The sequence below is a fragment of the Myotis nattereri genome, assembly GCF_964212035.1.
Source record: "Myotis nattereri genome assembly, chromosome: 1".
In the NCBI taxonomy this organism is placed as follows: Eukaryota; Metazoa; Chordata; class Mammalia; order Chiroptera; family Vespertilionidae; genus Myotis; species Myotis nattereri.
In genome coordinates, this window is record NC_138075.1 from 105,083,752 (window position 1) to 105,105,409 (window position 21,658).

Genomic DNA, 21,658 nt, shown 5'->3' on the forward strand with positions numbered 1-21,658 from the left:
AGTGAAAATAGATTTTAAGCTCTAAGTCAGTCAAGATGACTGAAGTGTACCTTGTACCACATTTTAGGGGAATCCCTAAGAGATTTTGGGAGTCTTCAAAGCAGAGAAGTCACACGTAACTGTCTGTGGCCCTACACAATCCTTCTGCTCAAAGCTACACCCTGAGTGTACATCCCCTTCTCCCCAGAAAGACAGGCTGGCCAGTCAAAGCTGAAGGAGACCCGGGTCAGCATGAGCTGATGGTGGAACCGGTAAAAAAACAGTTTGTTGCTAAGAACTGCGCTGTGTTTTGTGAGGAACTTGGTTCCCCCGGGACACTGTCCAACATCTGTGTCTCCATCTTCTAGAGCTGATGCAAATCTTGTCATCTCTTCACTTGTCCCGACTATCTGAGGGCCCGGGGCAGCTAAACCCCAGTCTACAACAGAAGGGAGGCTCTGCTAAGAGAAAAACTAACTACAGGGATAAGGGTGCCGCCCTGGCTCCTGCCAGCAGGGTCCTGTCTGCCAAGGGCTGCAGTGTCCAGAGGAGGCGCTCATCCTCTATCCACCCAGCAAACCGAGGACAGGAGCTCAGACTCAGGGCACAGCCCCAAGCCCTGAGGGCAGCCAAAGACCGGTCAGGAGGTCAGGAAGTCAAAGTCAGTGCTAATGGCCAACAGGGGTGGTGACAGAGTTTCTCCACAGGGAGAGGCAGCAGCAACAGCATCCTCCTCCTCCTCAGCTCATGTTTCCACTCGGGTGAGAGGCATGGGCTTAGGGCTGGGGGGCTTGGCTATCCTAACGCTGCCCAGATTCTCACTCTTGGCCCAGGTCTGGGTGCTGAAGTTGGCGTGACTGACCTGCTTCTCTGTCAGGTGTTCCATCCGGTCGTGCATCTCTAAATTCTCCGCTTCCAGGTAGGCCATCTTCTCCTTGAGCTCCTGGATGCTTGTGTCCTTTGACTGAATCACAGCTTTGGAATACCGGAGCTGCTCTATCATTTGCCGGACCTTCCGCTGCTGGCTTTTCAGCATGTCATCCAAGTGGTGGATCTTCTCCCGCAACCCAGCCACTTCCGTTTCCAGGTTAGCAGCCTTTTCCTGTTCTGCTTGGCAGTCAGCATTCTTGCTACAAAGTTCTTCCAGGGCCGCCTCCCCTTCCCTGACCTTCTCCAGTAAGGCCTGATGCTCCATCTCCATCCCGAGCAAGCGCCTCTGCAGCTCTCTGATTTCCACCTCTTTCTGCTCTGCTCTGTCCTCTGCTCTCTGCAGGGCCACGTGACTCTGCTTGGCTTTTCTCTGGTATCGGCTGAGTGTGACCTCAAAAGCCACACGGTCTGCCTGGTGCTGCTGCTCAGCCTCCTGCAGCTTGGCCAGCAAGTCCCGCACGGTCTTCCTCAAGCTCTCGACATCTTCATTCATATAGGTGTCCACCTCAGGTGGGCTGCTATACAGCGTCGTGGGACTTTGACTAAAACCATTTGGCCTCTCTAGCACCACCTGTATCTCCTGTCGATGGTGAGACTCTCCTGGATCTCTATCAAGCTTGCTTCTTATATCCTCCCGCAGCTTCTGCAGACAGTTTCTGGCTTCCTGGATGTTCTGGACCTCACTCTTCAGCTGGTTAATATTCTTCTCATGGATCATCTTGTCTACCAGACCTCCCCTTCAAATACACGTAATGATCTCCTCGTGTCCATCGTTGGACTCCACCAGTTTTGAGGCCAGAGAATGACTGGGTGAGTGGCCAGGCACCATGGCATAGGTCTTCCTGCCGCCTTCAGGGTGGAGAGTAGTTAATGCCTATAAAGGGACAAGAGGAAACAATTCTGTAGTTGCTGGTAATGACTTGTTTCTTTTTTTTTTTTTAATTTATTGCTTAAAGTATTACAAAGGGTATTACATATGTGTCCACTTTATCCCCCCGCCCTAGACAGTCCCCTAGCCTCCCCTATTCCCCAGTGTCTTATGTCCATTGGTTATGCTTATATGCATGCATACAAGTCCTTTAGTTGATCTCTTACCCCCCTACCTCCTGCCCCCCAACCCTCCCCGGCCTTCCCGCTGCAGTTTGACAATCTGTTTGAGGCAGCTCTGCCTCTGTATCTATTATTGTTCAAAAGTTTATAATGGTCTCTATTATCCATGAATGAGTGAGATCATGTGGTATTTTTCCTTCATTGACTGGCTTATTTCACTTAGCATAATGCTCTCCAGTTCCATCCATGACGTTGCAAATGGTAAGAGTTCCTTCCTTTTTAGAGCAGAGCAGCATAGTATTCCATCGTGTAGATGTAGCACCGTTTCTAATCCATTCATCTACTGATGGGCACTTAGGCTGTTTCCAGATCTTAGCTATGGTGAATTGTGCTGCTATGAACATAGGGGTGCATATATCCTTTCTGATTGGTGTTTCTGGTTTCTTGGGATATATTCCTAGAAGTGGGATCACAGGGTCAAATGGGAGTTCCATTTTCAGTTTTTTGAGGAAACTCCATACTGTCTTCCATAGTGGCTGCACCAGTCTGCATTCCCACCAGCAGTGCACAAGTGTTCCTTTTCTCCACATCCTCTCCAGCACTTGTTGTTTGTTGATTTGTTGATGATAGCCAGTCTGACAGGTGTGAGATGGTACCTCATTGTTGTTTTGATTTGCATCTCTCGGATGATTAGTGACTTTGAGCATGTTTTCATATGTCTCTTGGCTTTCTGAATGTCCTCTTTTGAAAGGTGTCTATTTAGGTCCTTTGCCCATTTTTTGATTGGATTGTTTATCTTCCTTTTGTTAAGTTGTATGAGTTCCCTATAAATTTTGGAGATTAGGCCCTTATCAGATATGACATTGGCAAATATGCTTTCCCACGCAGTGGTTTTTCTCGTTGTTTTGTTGATGGTTTCTTTTGCTGTGCAGAAGCTTTTTATTTTGATGTAGTCCCATTTGTTCATTTTCTCTTTAGTTTCAAGTGCCCTAGGAGCTGTATCAGTGAAGAAATTGCTTCGGCATATGTCTGAGATTTTGTTGCCTTTGGATTCTTCTAGAATTTTTATGGTTTCCTGTCGTACATTTAAGTCCTTTATCCATTTTGAGTTTATTTTTGTATACGGTGTAAGTTGGTGGTCTAGTTTCATTTTCTTGCATATATCTGTCCAATTTTCCCAACACCATTTATTGAAGAGACTATCTTGGCTCCATTGTATGTTCTTGCCTCCTTTGTCAAATATTAATTGAGCATATTGGTTCGGGCCAATTTCTGGGCTCTCTATTCTATTCCATTGATCTATATGCATATTCTTGTGCCAGTACCAGGCAGTTTTGAGAACAGTGGCTTTGTAATACAACTTGATATCTGGTATTGAGATCCCACCTACTTTGTTCTTTCTCAGGATGGCTGCAGCTATTCGGGGTCTTTTTCTATTCCAGATGAATTTTTGGAGAGTTCGTTCTAGATCTATGAAGTATGCCGTTGGTATTTTAATGGGAAGTGCATTGAATTTATAGATTGCTTTGGGTAGTATGGACATTTTAATGATGTTGATTCTATCAATCCATGAACACGGTATGTTCTTCCATCTGTTTATGCCTTCCTCTATATCTTTTTTCAACGTCGTGTAGTTTTCTGAGTAGAGGTCTTTTACCTCTTTAGTTAAGTTTATTCCTAGGTAGCTTAATTTTTTTGGTGTGATGGTAAACGGGGATGTTTTTATAATCTCTCTTTCTGAAAGTTCACTATTGGTGTATAGAAATGCCTCAGATTTCTTGGGGTTAATTTTGTATCCTGCTACATTGCCAAATTCATGTAGTAAGTCTAGTAGCTTTTTGATGGAGTCTCTAGGGTTTTGTATGTATAATATCATGTCGTCTGCAAATAAGGACAGTTTTACTTCCTCTTTTCCAATTTGGATGCCTTTTATTTCTTCTTCTTGTCTAATTGCAATGGCTAAAACTTCCAGTACTATGTTGAACAGGAGTGGTGAGAGTGGGCATCCCTGTCTTGTTTCTGTTCTTAGGGGAAATGGTGTTAGTTTTTGTCCATTGAGTATGATGTTGGCTGTGGGCCTGTCATATATGGCTTTTATTATGTTGAGGTATGATCCTTCTACTCCCACCTTGCTGAGAGTTTTTATCAAAAATGGGTGTTGAATTTTGTCAAATGCTTTTTCTGCATCAAATGATATGACCATGTGGTTTTTTTTCTTTCAATTTGTTTATGTGATGTATCACGTTTATTGATTTGCGGATATTATACCATCCTTGCTGCCCTGGGATAAATCCTACTTGGTCATGGTGTATGATCTTTCTGATGTACTGCTGGATCCGATTTGCTAAGATTTTGTTGAGGATTTTGGCATCTATGTTCATGAGGGATATTGGCCTGTAATTCTCTTTCATTGTGTTGTCTTTACCTGGTTTTGGTATTAGGGTGATGCTGGCTTCATAGAATGAGCTTGGAAGTGTTCCTTCCTCTTGGATTTTTTGTAGTAGTCTGAGGAGGATAGGTTTTAGTTCTTCCTTGAATGTTTGGTAAAACTACCCTGTGTAGCCATCTGGTCCTGGGCTTTTGTTTGCTGGAAGCTTTTTGATGACTGCTTCAATTTCTTCCATAGTTATTGGCCTGTTGAGATTTTTAGATTCTTCCTGATTGAGTTTTGGAATGTTGTATTTTTCTAGGAATTTGTCCATTTCCTCCAGGTTGTCTAGTTTGTTGGAGTAGAGCTGTCCATAGTATTTTTTAACAATCATTTGTATTTCTGTGGGATCTGTTGTTATTTCGCCTCTATCATTTCTGATTTTGTTTATTTGGGTCCTCTCTCTTTGCTTCTTGGTGAGTCTGGCTAGAGGTTTGTCAATCTTGTTTATCCTTTCAAAGAACCAGCTCTTGGTTTCATTGATTTTCTGTATTGTTTTTTTGGTCTGTATGTCATTTATTTCTGCTCTAATCTTTATTATCTCCTTCCTTCTGCTCACTCTGGGGTTTTCTTGTTGCTGTCTTTCTAATTCTTTGAGTTATAGAGTTAGATGATTTACTACCATTTTTTCTTGTTTGTTGAGATAGGCCTGTAGAGCTATAAACTTCCCTCTCAGGACTGCTTTCATTGTGTCCCATAGGTTTTGGATTGTTGTGTTTTCATTGTCATTAGTTTCCAGGATGTTTTGAATTTCTTCTTTGATATCATTGTTAACCCAATCAATATTTAATAGCATGCTATTCAGCTTCCCGGTGTTTGAGTATTTTGGGTTGTTTTTATTGTAGTTTATTTCTAATATTATACCATCGTGGTCTGCGAAGACGCTTTTTAGGATTTCAATCTTCTTGAATTTGGGGATACTTTGCTTGTGACCCAATATATGGTCTATTTTTGAATATGTCTTATGAGCATTTGAGTAGAATGTATATTCCGTGGCATTGGGGTGAAGTGTTCTGAAGATGTCTATTAAGTCCATCTGATCTAGTGAGTCATTTAGGATTGCTGTATCTTTGCTGATTGTTTGTCTAGAGGACTTATCCAGTGATGTCAGTGGTGTATTAAAGTCCCCTACTATGATTGTATTGTTGTCGATCTCTCCTTTGATATCTTCCAGGAGTTTTTTTTATGAATTTGGGTGCTCCTCATTGGGTGCATATATGTTTACCAGAATTATATCTTCTTGTTGTATTGATCCCTTTAGTATTATGAAGTGGCCTTCCTTATCTCTTGTTATGGCCTTCACTTTGAGGTCTATTTTATCCGATATAAGTATTGCTACCCCAGCTTTCTTTTCCTTTCCATTTGCCTGAAAGATATTTTTCCATCCTTTCACTTTCAGTCTGTGTGAGTCCCTTCTAATGAGGTGGGTTTCTTGTAGACAGCAGATGTATGGGTCATGTTTTTTTATCCATTCAGCCACTCGATGTCTTTTGTTTGGAGCATTTTGTCCGTTTACGTTTAAAGTTATTATTGAAAGGTACTTGTTTGTAGCAATTTCTTTTTGTGTGTGGCTGTTTTCTTTCTGAGCTTTTTATTTCTTCTTTTTATACCAGTCCCTTTAGCATTCCTTGCATTGCTGGCTTGGTGGTTATAAACTCCCTTAGCCTTTTTTTGTCTGTGAAGCTTCTTATTTCCCCTTCAAGTTTGAATGATAGCCTTGCTGGATAGAGTATTCTTGGATTCAGTCCTTTGCTTTGCATCACTTTGTAAATTTCCGTCCATTCTTTTCTGGCCTGATGTGTTTCTTTTGAGAAATCATTTGACAATCTAATGGGAGATCCCTTGTATGTAACTTTCCGTCTCTCTCTTGCAGCCTGTAAGATTCTCTCTTTGTTCTGAACATTTGCCATGGTAATTATGATGTGTCTTGGTGTGGGTGTTTTCGGGTTCACCTTGTTTGGGACTCTCTGGGCTTGTGTGACTTTTTTCTTCCCCACCTCAGGGAAGTTTTCTGATATTATTTCTTCTAATAGGTTTTCTAATCCTCGTTCCTCCTTCTGTTGTTCTGGTACCCCTATTATTCGTATGTTGTTTCGTTTCATGTTGTCCCAAAGCTCCCTTAGGCTCTCTTTCTGTCTTTTAATTTTTTTCTCCAATTGCAGTACATTTTGGGTGTGTTTTGCTTCCTTGTCTTCTAATTCACTAATTCGGTCCTCCGCTTCTCCTAGTCTACTGTTGATACTATCAATGGAGTTTTTCATTGCAGCTATATCACTCTTCATTTCTTCTTGGGTCTTACTTAAGTTGTTGATGTTTTCATCTGTTTCTTTTGCTTCTTGCAGAGGTTGTCGATTTTTTCCTCCGTCCAGTTTATGCACTCTAGGACCCTTATTCTGAATTCTTTTTCTGTCATGTTGCATGCCTCTGTATTACTTAGCTGCTTTTCTGGAGAGTCTTCCTTCTCTTTCCTTTGGGGGTTTCTTTGTCTACCCATGTTTGATCTCACTGACATATCTAGATGTTGAGTCGTTCAGTGGTTGCTCCCTTGGTGGCAGTGACTCCTTGGTCTGTGGTTGCTCTTCGGGCGGTTGCGGTAGCAGCTGCTCTTCATTTGGCAGCAGCTCCTCTGGTGGGTGCTGTTCACAGCTGTGGTGGCTCTTCTGGCTGGTGGGGGGAGGTATCACGTACAGCTGCTGTTCCTCAGACAGAGGGTGTGGTGCTCAGGAGGTTGCTGTTGCTTGGATCTGCTGATTTGATTTAAAGGCACAAAATACAACACAAAAAGGCACTACGTACCAGGCACTATACACAAATATATTCACGATATTAATAACCCCAAATAAAGGTGACCACCCGAGTTAAGAGAATTAGGGGATAAGGAAGAAGGAAGAGAAAAAGATAAAAGAGAAAAAAGAAAAGAAAAGTAGGGACCAAAAAAAAGGAGTGCAAAAATGAAATTGGGAAAAAGGAGGGGGGAAAATAAAAGTGAGAAAAGAAAAGAAAAGAGAGAAAAAAAAGAGCGAAAAGAGAGAATGAAGTGGAAGAGGGGAAGAGACTTTCTATATGAGGAGCATACTCCTATAGAACAGCCACTAATCCCAACAAATTCCAGCAACAGCTCCCTGGAGATGCATGCAAACTAGAAACAACCAATAATATAATGATGAAAATAGAATGGAGAACACTAATCCCAAAATAAAATAAAGAGAAAATAAAATGGCACTTTAAAAAATGGTAAAATGGTAGCAGTAATAATACTGGTTAAAAATAAGAAGGTAGTAATTAAAAGGCTAAAATCAGGTGATGGAAAAAGAAGAAAAAAAAAAGAAGCAAAAAAAAAGAAGAAGAAAAAAAAAGAAAAAAAATTGGTTTCTTAGTTAAAAGTTGAAAAAAGAAAAAAAAAATTGCAGTAGTGAAGGTCCTTTGGTTCTTCTATTCTTCAGTGTGGCCCGCCTTAGACCTGCCAGGTATTCAGGGGAGTGTTGAGTTTCCCTGTGATACACTGTTCCTCAGTGTTGTAAACCACAGTCCTTATTTTAAAGCAGGCTGCATTTGTTTCCCAGACTGCCTTATTTTGTGTTTAGCAAAGAGTCAGTTTGTGGGTCAGCCTCTGGGTGGCAGTGTTCTGGGGTTGGCCTCTGAGGCTATAGGGCCTCTCTGTCCAGTGGAAGTTCACTGCCCAGAGCTGGGTGCGTAATAGTTAGTTACCGGCGCTGTGTTGTTGCTGGGATTGAAAATCCCTCTATAGGCCAGACCCTGTTAACTCCCAGGGACTGATCAGGTTATTTTAATCCTTGATCTCCTACAGGGTGGAATCTGGGTGTGGCTGTGCTCCTTGCCTGGGGGCTGGGGGGAGGAGTCTCACTCTCTGGAGAGAATGGCTGCCCCAGTCCTGGGCTCAGGGGTGTCCCAGCACTCAACTCGCTGCCACCTCTCCCGGCCCCCCCTCTCTCCCTAGTCTCTCCCCAGATTCCACTCCTCCACACACTCTCCCTCTCTTCAGCACAGGTGAGTGTCTGTATCCGAAATGTCCCATGAACAGGATTCAGTGAAAACAAACAAACAAACGCCGGCCGTGGAAACGGGGAAGGCTTGGTTTCTGTAAGCTTCTTCTCTTACCGGGACTGCATGGTCTGGTCAGCTCTTCAGGCTGTCCCCTTTAGGCTCAGTCCTCCGTGATCACAGAACCCAGCTCTCAATTCCCCTGGTGGCACCAGGAATCCCACGGTTCTCCTTTCCCCCGTCAGGGGCTGTGCCTGTCCCAAGGGACGCAGCTGTCTGCCACGTGGTCTCCCTCCGACTCTCTGGGCTCAGAGCTCTGGCAAACTTTCCTGCCTAAATCCCTGGTTTTTTTTACCTTTCCAGGGGAGTTCTGCTCTACTGGGCCGCAAACCGTCCCACCAGCTGAGCAATTTCGCCAATTCGGTGTGGGTGTCACTAGTCTCAGCTGCTCACTCCATTTGCTCTGGACACGACCTGGGACGTGTCTGCCTATATCGCTGCCATCTTCCGTCCTCCCATGACTTGTTTCTTATCTGAGTGCTGGTTAGAGGAATGGGTCCAGTTTGTGAAAATTGCTTGACTGTACATTTATGACGTATGCACTTTCATGGATGGATGTTATTGTTTCTTTTTTGTTTTGTTTTTTTTAATTAAATCTTTATTGTTCAGATTATTACAGTTGTTCCTCTTTTTTCCCCCCATAGCTCTCCTCCACCCAGTTCCCACCCCACCCTCTGCCCTTACCCCTCCCACTGTCCTCATCCAGTCTATATTGGTGTACGATTTTTGTGCAGTCTCTTCCTGCACCCCCACACCCCTTTCCCCCCAAGAATTGTCAGTCCACTCCCTTTTCATGACCCAGGTTCTATTATATTAACCAGTTTACTCTGTTCATCAGATTTTTAATTCACTTGATTTTTAGATTCACTTGTTGATAGATATGTATTTGCTGTTCATAATTTTTATCTTTACCTTTTTCTTCTTCTTCCTCTTCTTAAAGGATACCTTTCAGCATTTCATATAATGCTGGTTTGGTGGTGATGAACTCCTTTAGCTTTTCCTTATCTGTGAAGATCTTTATCTGACTTTCAATTCTGAATGATAGCTTTGCTGGATAAAGTAATCTTGGTTGTAGGTTCTTGCTATTCATCACTTTGAATATTTCTTGCCACTCCCTTCTGGCCTGCATAGTTTCTGTTGAGAAATCAGCTGACAGTCTTATGGGTACTCCCTGGTAGATAACTGACATTTTTTCTCTTGCTGCTTTTAAGATACTCTCTTTGTCTTTTGCTCTTGGCATTTTAATTATGATGTGTCTTGGTGTGGTCCTCTTTGGATTCCTTTTGTTTGGGGTTCTCTGTGCTTCCTGGACTTGTAAGGCTTTCTTTCACCAGGTAGGGGAAATTTTCTTTTTTTTTAATTTTCATGTCTTTATTTAGTCAACAGGTTTCTTTTTTTTAAGGTTTTCATGCATCAATATAAATTACTCTGATGTGTTTTGCCTCGCTCTTCAACTGCTCTCCTAGGCAGCTGAAGTGGGCCAGGAGTTGTGCACACATTCCTGTGACCCCGTTGTTCTTGTGGTAATACTTTAAACAATAAAAAAATAAATAAATAAATACCTTCCCCTCCTCCTCACTTCTATGTTCATTCCTACTCAGGAACACAGGCGCACTCTGCAAATTAGCCAACCACTTGCTCTTCTTTCACACAACTTCCAGGTAGGGGAAATTTTCTGTCATTATTTCTTCAAATAGGTTTTCAATATCTTGTCCTCTCTCTTCTTCTGGCACCCCTATAATTCGGATGTTGGTATGCTTGAAGTTGTCCCAGAGGCTCCTTACACTATCTTCACATTTTTGGATTCTTTTTTCATTTTGCTTTTCCGGTTGGGTATTTTTTGTTTCTTTTTATTTCAAATCTTTGACTTGATTCTTGGGATTCTCTTGTCTGCTGTTGGATCTCTGTATATTATTTTTTATTTCAGTCAGTGTATGCTTAATTTCTACCTGGTCTTTTTTCATATCCTCCAGGGTCTCACTAAATTTATCAGCGGTTTCCAGAAAATTCTTGAAGGACCTTATAAGTGTGGTTTTGAACTCTATATTCAGTCCTTTGCATTCCTCCATTTGTGTCATTTGTGGTCTGTTTCTTTGTCTCCGCATTTTTTATGTTTCCCTGTGTTGGTAGAGTGGCTTTTTGTGCTGGGTGTCCTATAGGGCCCAGTGGCTCAGCCTCCCCAATTACCGGAGATGGACAGTCTTAGTGCACCCCTTTGTAGGCTTTGTGCACAGTCTTTTTGTAGTTAAGCCTTGATTTTTTTAGTTATCACTGGGAGGAATTGACCTCCAGGCCAATTTGCTGTGAGTATCAGCTGTGTCTACAGTGGGAGAACTTCTGTGCTAAAGACACCCGTCTGGGGCAAGACTTGCTTTGATGGGGCTTTGGTGCTCAATGAGTCTGCCCTGAGTGTGTCCCTTATGGATCTGAGGAGTTGTATTCTGGATGGTCTCACTCTGACCACTGGGTACACTGGCTCCTGGATCTAAGGAGGTGCTAACTTAGCCTCTGCCTGAAGCTATCCAGCAGGAGGTACGAAGAGATCTTCAGATTCCCCTTCCTTTTTTGGGGTTTGGAGGTGCCCAGATGAGGCCCAGCTGTGAAGCAATGCAAGCTGCTGTGGCGCCTTGGGCCTTCTCTTGGAAGTTCTGGGTCTGTCTGGCCCAGCTGCAGTTGTTAGGTAATTTTCAGATTGCAAAGGGCCAAGGCATTCATATGCAAAAGCCTCTGCCACAGCCTGGGTGGGGCAGGGTCTCAGGGAATCAACAGGGTGGAGCAAGCAGCTATGGTTTATCGTCAGCCCTGCCCTAAGTGGCCCCGAGTCTCAGTGTCCCGGTAATCGCTGCAAGCACCTCTGAGGGAATGCCCCCCTCAAGTTCTGAGTTCCGCCCACTGCCAGGTAGTCCAGTTTCTCCCCGTATGAGTCCTGGGTCTCCAGAGACTCGCCTGGAACTGGAGTTCAGAGCAGTTGGGGCCTTGTGACTCCCTCCCGATTCAAAAAGACAACCTCGTCCTCAGTTGCCAGCGCTTGCTGCGCGCGCTCAAGCAGCTGTACCTCTGTGCTTTACTTCCGCAGCTCCTCTGAGTCTCAGTGTGCTTTTCTTTTTCCTTCTAGTTGTAGAATTTCCACTTAGCCAGCCTTCCTGTGGTTCTGAATGATGTTTTGTCTTTTAGTTGTATTTTTGAAGTGGTTGTGCGAGGCAGAAATTTCAGGTGTTTACCTATGCCGCTATCTTGGTTTCTCCCCTCCCTCATTTTTATTAAAGAGCCACATTAAGACCAGTTTATTTACTACATTGTCTAGTTTTAATTTGGCCTGATTATTTGCATAAACACTATAAGAGTAACAATTGATCATACAGGCTTTTAATTAATCAATTAATCAATTTATTTATTTTAAATCCTCACCCGAGGATATTTTTCCATTGATTTTTATAGAGAGTGGGAGGGAGAGAGAGAGAAACATTGATGTGAGAGAGACATATCGCTTGCTTGCCTCCTGCACACGCCCTGACCAGGGACCAGACTGGGGAGGAGCCTGCAACCGAGGTACATGCCCTTGACTAGAATAGAACCCAGGACCCCTCATTCTCCAGACCTATGTTCTATCCACTGAGCAAAACTGGCTAGGGTGACATAGACTTTTAAAAACCTGCTGGTTTGGCTCAGTGGATAGAGTGTCAACCTGTGGACTGAAGGGTCCCAAGTTCGATTCCAGTCAAGGGCACATATGTGGGTTGTGGGGCTTGAGCCTCAGTGAGGGGCATGCAAGAGGTAGCTAATCAATGATTCTCTCTCATCATTGATGTTTCTATCTCTTTCTCCTTCTCCCTTCCTCTCTGAAGCCAATAAGTATATATTTAAAAAATAAATAAGAATAAAAACCTGCTTTTCTGGAATGTCATAATTGAGCTTTAATTAGCCCCTGAGGGTAAAGAAGCTGAGCCACCTAGTTGCCATCAGGTTTGCTTGTAAGTCCTATAGGCTTAGTTGTATTCCTCAAGTTTTTGAGGTTCCCAAAATGTCTTGAAGTTTTTTTCTGGCCATCTTTCAGGAAAGCAACCTTCGTTCCTTACCTGGAAAGAATGCCATGAACCCAATAATCAAGCAAGGTACCAGTATTTCACTAAGGGAGTCTTATTAGCATCAGGATCAGTCTTAATTTCTTAAAGCTTTCTGTTGACATGCAGAATTTAAGCATGTCTCTCTCAGACATGACTTTCCAGTCAAAGTCTTGGGTAATAAAACCACAATTGAAAACTGATCTAATTGAATTCATGCAAACAAGCATATTGCCATGACTCAGTCATTAAGAATTTCCAAATTGCTCTAGCTGGTTTGGCTCAGTGGATGAAGTGTTGGCCTGCGGACTCAAGGGTCCCAGGTTCAATTCCAGTCAAGGGCATGTACCTTGGTTGCGGGTACATCCCCAGTGGGGAGTGTGCAGGAGGCAGCTGATTGGTGTTTCTCTATCATCGATGTTTCTAACTATCCCTCTTCCTTCCTCTCTGTAAAAATCAATAAAATATATTTTAAAAAAAAAAGAATTGCCAAATTGCCCTGGCCAGTTTGGCTCAGTAGATAGAGCCGTTGGCCTGCAAACCAAAGGGCCCTGGGTTTGATTCTGGTCAAGGGCATGTACCTCAGTTACAGGCTCCTCCTGGCATGGGCATTGTTCAGGGCAGATGCAGGAAGCAACCAATCAATGTGTTTCTCTTACATCAGTGTTTCTTTCTGTCTTTCCCTCTCTCTTCCACTCTCTCTAAAATTAATGGAGAAATTAAAAAATGGCAACAGAGTAAGTGGATGCTGCATGGACATGCTCCCAGGAACAAACTGGAATTACAACTAAAATACAGAAAAACTTTCTGAATAATCAACGGAAAACATGCAGGAGAGAACCCTGATACTCCAGGACCGAAAGTGGAGACCGCATAGAGACTGGTAGGAGGGGTGGAGGTGCAAAAGGGTTGGCCGGGTGCCCACAGATAGCAACTGAAGTCTCAGAGCGATATCTCAGCTGTGGGGGGTTGTCACTGACAACTATGAGATCTCATCTCCAAACTGGGACCCCCAGCAGAGAGCACCAGAACTGAAAAGGGTACCCACATAACATCTGGCAGTGAAAAGCAGCAGGGTGCTGTCTACCAGGGAGTAACAGCTGAAAATTCAGGCACCTCTTAAAGGGCCAATGCACAAAATTCCCTGTTTAGCCACCCACCTTGTGCTCTGGCAGAGGGAGTGTGAAATGGACTGGAGCTGTGAGAGCAGAAGCCAGGACTAGGGACTCAGAGGATAGAGCTCAGAAGGCAGACACCCCAAGTTTTTTGGCTGAGTCATTCCTCAGGCAACAGAGGTCATCTTTCCCACATAGACATTTGCCTCACCTGCAGGGAAGACAGTTGACACACCCTATTGGAAAATACCTTGCCCTGAGGCCATTTAAAAGATTAAAAATAACAATTAGCTTCCGGGCAGAAGAAATTGCCCCACCCTGTTGAAGAAACCTTTCACCACACCTGAGGATGATTGCCTGGGGGACAACTCAAGTAGGAATCCTATCAGTCTGTAGGCAGAGGTGGTCTCTGGAGGCGTTTTTTTTTCTCAGAGCAGCAACTGAGATGCATTTATTTCCTCCAGAGCCTAGCAGGCTGGGAGCAGAATACAAAGGCACTGGGGCATATATGGGCCTGTTATGACCTGGAGTTCAGATGCCTGGGTGGTTAACTGAACAGGTGTGCCAGGGTGCATAGGGTCTGGGGTGATTTCTCCCAGAACTTAGAGAAGGACCTTTGGGGTGTGGAAGCAACACAACTTGGCACAGATGCATGAGAAGGGTTGTGGGGTGGGTGTGCTGAAGGTGGAGTGATCCATGGGGCAGGGTATGTTAGTGTCTTAGAGCCACTTGGGGCATGGCATGTTGGGACATGTTGAGCCTAGCTGTTGTCTGAAAAGCTAGTTGCCAACAGCTGGGAAAATGGAAAAGCTGGTGGGTCATCAGGACCCACAAAGACATGACTGCAAACAGGATCAGCCCTGGGAAAGACCAAAATGTGCAAGGTGACTCCTAATGTGAGGTGATGAGGGGAGAGGTCTGGGGTTCCCACTCAGGAATGCATAATTAGCTGTGTTATGCCCAGATTTCAGGATCCCCAAAAGACCACCAGGGAGCCAGCCGAGTCCGATGCAAAAGCAAAGTCTTTATTCGAGCTAGCTCAAGCTCCCCGTCCACCACACTCACGACACAGCGGCAGGAGGCAGAGAGAGAGAGTGAGCTCTGTGTGGAGAGAGGTTTTATAGGGGGGGTTGGAGTAAGGGGAGGAGAGAGGACTGTGGGCCCTGCCGATTGGCCGGGCGCAAGTCGGTGTCTTGTTACACAGGATGTGGTCGTATCTATGGCATGCACTTCCCTTGATTATCATTGGTTAGTTTAAAGAAATCCTATGTGTGACTAGCAGAGGCTTTGGCTTCCGGGAAGAAGCTCCTTGCTGAGCACATGGCTAATGGCTGCTGCCCAAAAATGGAGGGTCCGGGGTAAGATGGAGGGCATAGCCCTTGCCCTGGGGCAAGATGGAGGGCATAGCCCTCGCCCTGGGGCAAGATGGAAGGCGTAGCCCTCACCTTGGGGCAAGATGGAGGGTGTAGCCCTCGCCCTTTCAGCTGCAGCCACTCCTGGATGTTCACCTGAATTTGTCCAGTGCTATCTTTATCAAGAGATTTGAAAGCATGGAACATGGCATCAGCCTGACCAGGCAGCTGATGAAGTTGTCAAAATTCATGTTAAAGTATGGTAGCAATTATCTCAGGTAGAAACTATAGTTTACCTTTAACCCTGCTGTTTGGCTTATGTACCTATTTTCTTTGTTTAACAATAGACAGGTAATTTTGATTTTCTGAATTATATAAATCATCCCATTCGATTAAATATCCTATTGATTGTAATGTGAAATCCCATTTGTAGTGGTCATACTGGTCTTAGAAGGCACATTTTCCTTTACCTGGGAAGGACAGCACAGTTATCCCAAGGTCAGAGGGCTCTAGACCCAAAACTGTAATTTAGATAACATGCCTAAGTTTAACCCAGGTTACCCAAGGGCTCTAGACCCAAAACTGTAATTTAGATAACATGCTGTTCCTGCTTCTGTAAACTGCTTTTTGCAAACTAGGTTCCTCATTCCAGGGCTCTAGATAATGTGTTTGACCCTGAGACCCAAAACTATAATTAACATGCTTAATTCTGTTTCTGTAAACTGCTTTTTTTGCGAACCAGGTTCCTCATTCAAAACCCTGGGATGTAATCAATACCTTTGTGACTTTTTTGCCTATATAATCTTGGAGCTGCAACCATCTTGTTACTATGAGATTTGGGGAATGGCCCCTCATAGTCCTGGAATGCAATAAATGTGACTCTTTAATTTGACTTCTTGAGGCGTCCTTCTGTGATTCGCGGGGTACATTACAACAATGTTCCCTCCCTCATCTGAGTGGCTTCAGATGATTGTGGTGTAAAGATGCTTATTTAGATGGAACCCTGCTGTCTCAAAGGCCCCCAGAAGTTCACTGCTGCCAGTGGTTCCTGAATGGTCAACATCAAACTGTATATGGCCTGCCACTTTTTGATGTTGTTCTACCAATACTTGAATTCCTAGAAACCCAGCTTGCCTGTTGTATTACTATCCACCAAGGCCACCAGGCAGCAACGTGTGTCAATGCCAAAACCATCAGTCTTCAGATCAGGGTGTCGGGTCACCACTTTGTTGAGAATGTTCATGAGTTCTGTTGCACTGACTTCCATGTCATCTCCAGTCAGCTGGCAAATAGTCTCCAGAACTGTCAAACCTCCTCACTCTCATTGGCCTCAATGTTGGAGTAATGGGTGCATGGGGGCAGGGGCTCTGGGTTATACTGCACAGCTGCCTCACTAATGATGGTGCTAATGACCCCACCTAGGATGCTCATGGCAGTTCCGCCACCCCCACCACTGACTCTGCCTCCATCACCACCGCTTCCACCTCTGCTGATCAGGCCTCCAAGCACATTCCCCAGGCCCCCGCCTCACCCGCTGTCACCACCACCGCCTCCCTTCAAGAATGGGCTAACCAGGAACATGGCACGAGTTTAGATTCCTCTCAAATCCAAGGACAGAGGGTGGAAGAGTGTCCAGGGGAGATAACAAGGGCAGGGCAGGTCTGGAGGTTCAAATCTCAGATCATCAGTCTGGGGATCTCTGAAGCCAAGACTTTAGGACCTCATCAGGTCTGGAGCTGCAAGGGCCTAGATTACGAAGTACAAGGTTAGTGCGGCTAGGCACTCACTGCCTCTCAACGGTACATGAGTCTTCTCCTCTCCACTGCTCCCCCAGTCTCTGGAGGCTTTGAGTATTTGCCTGATCTAATTAGTCAGAAGCAGCCTTTAACACTGTCCTGCACTAGAGATTGAGAGGAGTAGAGAATCTACCTAATACATAGTAACAAACCCAAACAGACAGCCAAAATGACGAAAAAAAGAAACAACCCCCAAATGAAAGAACTAGAGAATTCTATAAATGACATAAATGAACCAGAAATAAGAAATTTACCAAAGATAGTCTCTTCAATTTACCATCATTACAGAGTTCAGAGTAATGATGGTAAAGATGCTCAACAGCATGAAAAAAGATATAGTAACTATGAAAAAAGATCAGTCTGAGATAAAGAAGGACATAACACAAATAAAGAACACATTGGAAGGAATACATAGCAGATTAGGGGAAGCTGAGGTTCAGATCAGTGAATTAGAAGACAGAGTTAAAAATATCACTCAATAAGAGAATCAAAAAGAAGAAACAATTAAAAAACATGAGGACAGTTTAAGGGAGCTGTGGGACAGTGTGAAACGTAACAATATTAGAATAGCAGGTGTGCCAGAAGAGGCAGAAAGGGAGAAAGGAATAGAGAATATGTTTAAAGAACTAATTGCAGAAAACTTTCCTACCTGGTAAAGGAAAATTACACAAGTTCAGGAGCCATAGAGAACCCCAAGCAAGAAGAGCCCAAACAAGCCCATGCCCAGACACATCATAATTAAAATGCCAAAAATTAAAGACAAAGAGAGAATCTTAAAGGCAGCAAGAGAAAAGCAAACTGGTATCTACAAAGGAGTTCCCATAAGGCTGACTCCTGATTCCTCATCAGAAACTCTACAGGCCAGAAGGGAATAGCATGAAGTACTCAAGGTAATGAAAAGCAAGGATCTGAGACCAAGATTACTGTTATCCAGCAAGGCTAAAGGCTATCATTCAAAATAGACAGTCAAATAAACAGTTTCCCAGACAAAAAAAAAAAAAAAGACTAAAGTACATCACCACGAAGCCAGCATTATAAAAAATGCTAATGGCATTGCTGTAATGAGAAGAAACAACAGAGAGAGAAACCTAGCCATACATTATTAAAATAGCAATAAATAAGTACCTAGCAATAATAACTGTAAATGTACATACATTAAATGCTCCAATCAAAAGGCGTAAGGAAACTGAAAGAATACGAAAATGTGACCCCACTATATGCTGTCTATAATGGAACCACCTCAAAACAAAAGACACACAGCGGATGAGAGTGAAGGGATGGAAAATTTTTTTTCATGCAAATGGAAAAGAAAATAATACTGGAGTAGCAATACTCATATCAGACAAAATAGACTTTAAAATGAAGGCCATCATAAGAGACAACAAAGGTCCCTACATAATACTAAAAGATCAATCCAACAAAAGGCTGTAAACCTGGTAAACATATATGCTCCAAATATGGGAGCACCTACATATATAAAAAAAAGTTCTAGAGGACTTTAATGGAGAGATTGACAACAGTACAGTCATATGAAGAGACTTTAACACCCAGCTGACTTCACTAGATAGATCTTCCAGACAAAAACTTAACAAGGAAAGAGAGACTCTAAAGGACACACTGGATCAAATGGATTTAATTGACATTTATAGAATACTAGAGGTCAGTGCATGAAATTGGTGCACGGGTAGGGTTCCTAGGCCTGGTGGTGATCAGGGTTAATCTGAGCCTTCCTTCCCCCAGCTGCTGGCTACCAGCCAGGGCCTTCCTTCATTCTGCCCCAGCCCCTGGTGGTCAGCACACATCATAGTGAGCAGTCGAACTCCTGGTCAGTCGAATTCCTGAGGGGACAATTTGCATATTAGCCTTTTATTATATAAGATATCACCCCAATGCAGCACAATATACATTATCCTCAAATGCACATGGATCATTCACAAAGGTAGACCACATGTTAGGACACAAAACAAGTCTCTCCAAGTTCAAGAAGATTGAAATATCAAGCATCCTTTCAGATCACAGTGGAATGAAATTAGAAATCAACTACAGTAAAAACATTCAAACACATGGAGGATAAATAGCATGTTATTAAACAATGAATGGGTTGCCAATGAGATCAAGAAGAAATGAAAAACTTTCTGGAAACATGAAAATGAACACACAATAACCCCAAATCTCTGGGACACAGCAAAAGCAGTCCTGAGAGGAAAGTTCATAGCACTATAGGCCTACCTCAAAAAAACAAGAAAAATAGCAATAAACTATTTAACCCCACAACTTAAAGAACTAGAAAGAAAACCACAAGAAAAGCCCAGAGTAAGTAAGGAAGGAAATAATAAAGATTACAGCAGAAATAAATAACAGACTAAAAAAATAATACAAAAAAATCAATGAGAGCCAAGAGCTGGTTCTTTGGAAGGATAAACAAAATTGATGAACTATTGGCCACACTCAAGGCAATCCCTATTAAGATACCAATGGCATATTTCAGAGATCTAGAATGACCTCTCCAAAAATTCATATTGAATAAAAAAAAGACTCTGAATAGCTGCAGCAAAGAACAAAGTTGGAGGGAATCACAATACCACATATCAAGCTATACTACAAAGCCACTGTTCTCAAAACTACCTGGAACCGGCACAAGACCAGACATATAGATCAATGGAACAGAACAGAGAACCCAGTAATCAACCCAAGCTATTATGCTCAATTAATATTTGACAAAGGAGGCAAGAGTATAAAATGAAGTCAAGATAGTCTCTTCAATAAATGGTGCTAGAAAAATTGGACAGGCACATGCAAAAAAATGAAACTAGACCACCAATTTACACCGTATACAAAAATAAACTCAAAATGGATAAAGGACTTAAACATAAGACAGGAAACCATAAAAATCTTGGAAGAATCCATAGGTAGCAAAATATCAGATGTATGTAATAGCGATATCTTTACCGATACAGCTAGGACAATGTAAACTAGGAAAATGGAAACTAAGGAGAAAATAAACAAATGGGACTACATTGAAGTAAAAAGCTCCTGCACAGCAAAGAAACCATCAACAAAGCAACAAGAAAGCCCACTGCATGAGAGAACACATTTGCCAATGTTATCTTTGAAATTTACAGGAAACTCATACAACTTAACAAAAGGAAGATGAACATTCCAATCAAAAAATGGGCAAAGGACCTAAATAGACACTTTTGAAAGAGTATATACAGAAGACTAAGAGACATATGAAAACATGTTCAAAATCACTAATTATCTGAGAGATGCAAATTAAAACAACAATGAGGTACCATCTCAGACCTGTCAGAATGGCTATCATCAACAAATCAACAAACAACAAGTGTTGGTGAGGATGGGGAGTAAGAGGAACCCTCATGCACTGCTGGTGGGAATTCAGATTGGTGCAGTTACTGTGGAAAACAGTATGGAGTTTCCTCAAAAAAATAAAAGTGGAACTCCCATTTTACCCAGTAATCCCATTTCTTCGAATATATCCCGGGAAATCAGAAACACCAATCAGAAAGGATATATGCACCCCTATGTTCATAGCAGCATAATTTATAATAGCTAAGATTTGGAAAGAGCCTAAGTGCCCCTCAGCAGATGAGTGGATTTAAAAAATGTGGTACATCTACATGGTGGAATACTAGGCTTCTGTAAAAAAGAAGGAACTCACCATTTGCAACAGCATGGATGGACCTGGAGAGCATTATGCTAAGCGAAATTAGCCAGTTGGAGAAAGATAAATATCACATGATCTCACTCATTTGTAGAATATACTGAACAAAATAAACCTATGAATAAAAATAGAGCCAGAGGAAAAGATATTTTAGACTATAATAGAAATAATCCTGTTATTTGTAAATTTTAAATAATTTCTACAACTTTTGTGATATTATACTATGTTAGTACAGTTTTGGTAATATTATTGTACTAGAGGCCCGGTACACGAAATTCGTGCAGGGGTGGGGGGTGTCCCTCAGTCCAACCTGCACCCTCTCCAATCTGGGACCCCTCGAGGGATGTCCAACTGCCCATTTAGGCCTGATCCCACCAATCTCACAATCCAGGATTGCTGGCTCCCAACCTCTCACCTGCCTGCCCAATTTCCCCTAACCACTTCCCTGCCTAACTGCCCTCCCTTGCCAGCCTTGTTGCCCCCAACTGCTATCCCCTGCAGGTATGGTTGCCCCCAACTGCCCTTCCCTACAGGCCCGGGTCCCCCCCAACTGCCCTCCCCTGCAGGGCTGGTCGCCCCCAACTGCCCTCTCCTGCAGGCCTGATCGCTCACAACTGCCCTCCCCTGCCGGCCATCTTGTGGTGGCCATCTTTGGCCACATGGGAATGGCCATCTTGTGTGTTGGAGTGATGATCAATTTGCATATTACTCTTTTATTAGATAGGATTTAAAATCTTTTTTTCTTGAAGTACTAATGTTTATTGCATGTAAATGGCTAATTATTTTGTATCTACAATCTGGTAATAGATTTTTTTTGTATATTGTAAAAACATTTTTTTTAATGCTACAAATAAATAAATAATAAATAAAATAAAAGGGAAAATATTCTTGGGTGAGGATATTAAAAAAAAAAATTGTCTGGTCAGAGTGGCTCAGTGGTGGAACATTGACCTATGAACCAGGAAGTCAAGGTTCAATTCCTTGTCAGGGCACATGCCCAGGTTGTGGGGTGTGCAGGAGACAGACACTGATTCTCTCTGATCATTGATGTTTCTCTCTCTCTCCCTCTCCCTTCCTCTCTGAAATAAATAAAAATATATTTTAAAAAATAATTGCCAACTTATAAAAAATAATAATAATTTTTAAAAAGAATTGCCAACTTATGGAGGGATTACATAGGGAGAAAAATATATAATTTACCAA

At 42.9% G+C, this 21,658-nt stretch overlaps 1 pseudogene across 1 annotated transcript; it reads right to left on the reverse strand.

The window, feature by feature from the left end:
- Positions 1–724: 724 nt before the first annotated feature.
- Positions 725–16,558, reverse strand: LOC308525519 (tuftelin-like; annotated as a pseudogene). The gene is made up of 3 exons: positions 15,916–16,558; positions 15,071–15,228; positions 725–1,783 (listed from the first exon to the last, which is right to left on the reverse strand). The product of its transcript is annotated as a tuftelin-like (transcript).
- Positions 16,559–21,658: the final 5,100 nt, after the last annotated feature.